Source organism: Bos grunniens, chromosome 7 (assembly GCF_055505025.1).
Source record: "Bos grunniens cultivar Pamir isolate PY7600 chromosome 7, Bosgru_T2T1.0, whole genome shotgun sequence".
Taxonomy (NCBI): Eukaryota; Metazoa; Chordata; class Mammalia; order Artiodactyla; family Bovidae; genus Bos; species Bos grunniens.
The window spans coordinates 28,355,387-28,357,029 of NC_141171.1; the positions used below are offsets into that span (position 1 = coordinate 28,355,387).

At 38.1% G+C, this 1,643-nt stretch overlaps 1 pseudogene across 1 annotated transcript; it reads right to left on the reverse strand.

Annotated features, from left to right (window-relative positions):
• Positions 1-649: 649 nt before the first annotated feature.
• On the reverse strand, positions 650-1,336 carry LOC147368968 (securin pseudogene; annotated as a pseudogene). The gene has a single exon (XR_015168467.1). The product of XR_015168467.1 is annotated as a securin pseudogene (transcript).
• Positions 1,337-1,643: the final 307 nt, after the last annotated feature.

Genomic DNA, 1,643 nt, shown 5'->3' on the forward strand with positions numbered 1-1,643 from the left:
GTTAAAACATGCAATTAATTGATTTTTTTTTTTTTAAGATAAGTTAGAAAAGGACTTCAGGTCTTGTTAGAAAAGTAACCATGAGAGCAAAACCTATCTTGGTACAGTGTTACTGCGAGAATTAGAGCAATACTTAGAGCACTTGAATGTTTACAGAGCATTATCACCTCATACATATACAGTCCTGCATAGTGAGAAAGACAAGTGTTTAATAATTTTACACAAAAGCAAACTGATGCTGAGAGAGGGTAAGTAACCTGCTAAATCCATGCAGTGACTGGTTGTTGATAAGCCCGTTTTTGTTGCCTAATCACGTGAAGATAACATAACAACAGCACTTCTCTCATTACGAATAGTCTAGAAACACATTAGGCATTGGAAAGTGCTTAGAAGAAAGAAATCCAGTCAACAAGACCTTAACTCAGTCATTCCTTTTATGGCAAAAAACTATGATTCCTGTCTCTTATTTATCAGAAATCATGAATTAGAGCTTGAGAAACAGCTCTGGGATCTTTCCTTTCCCATCTGCCCACCATGACTACCACCATAACACAACTGAGAGGAGGCATAAATGAGGCAATCTAGTCTCCGTGCTTTCTTTCTTTCTTTTTTCTGTTAAACAAAGAATTGCTTTATTAATACAAACCATTACTACATACCCAAACTATAAAGTGCTAAGAAATTTAAATATCTAAGTCACAGGAAACGGGTGGCAATTCAACATCCAGAGTCGACAGAATGCTTGAGGGAGACTGAAACAGATTAGACTCCCACAGCAGAGGAGGCATTTTCAGAGGCGAAGGGGAGCCGCATGTAATAGCTGCTCAAGCTTCCTCTCCTCATCAAAGATCATGAGAGGAACTCCATTCAAGGGGAGGTGGGTGATCTGGTGCTCCTCAGGCAGGTCAAAACTCTCAAAACCTAATGGATTGAAGGGAAAGAATTTTTCTATTTCTGGATAGGTGTCATCTGAGGCAGGAACCGAACTTTTTGCTTTAACAGTCTTCTCAGTAATCTTTTTGGTAGAGGAAGTTGTCTGTTTCTGTTTGAGCGGTCCATTCATCTTAACTGATTTTTCTGTAGCTCTGTTGACAGTTCCCAAAGCCTTTCTCGCAGTTTTTGGTAAAACTGGTGGAGCATCAAACATTTTGCCAACACGTGGTGTTGAAACCTGAGATCTCCCATCCAAAGCTTTGACTGAAGGCACAGACCCCAGCTTCAGCCCATCCTTAGGAGCCATATGGATGCCTGGTTCTCCATTTTCCTTATCAACATAGATCAGAGTAGCCATTCTGGATCAAGTTTGGAGTAACAGCCAAACTCTCACAAGACTCTTCTCCGTGCTTTCTTCTAGACCTGTGCTGTTCACATGTGGCTATTGAGCACTTAAAATGTGGTAGTGTGACTGAGAAATTATAAATTCTACCTAATTTAAATTTTAAAACTGAAGCAGTATAAAATATATTTTTCATAAAATGCTACTTTATTATTTTTAAGACATGTCACTTTAACATTTTCTTTCTGTGAGATACTATTGTTGCCTTTTCATATCCACGTCAGACTTACTTTATAAATAAATGTATCAGATTTAATCAGATCTAGTCAGTGTAACTGGGTCAATTCAATTTGAATGACTTTTTTTT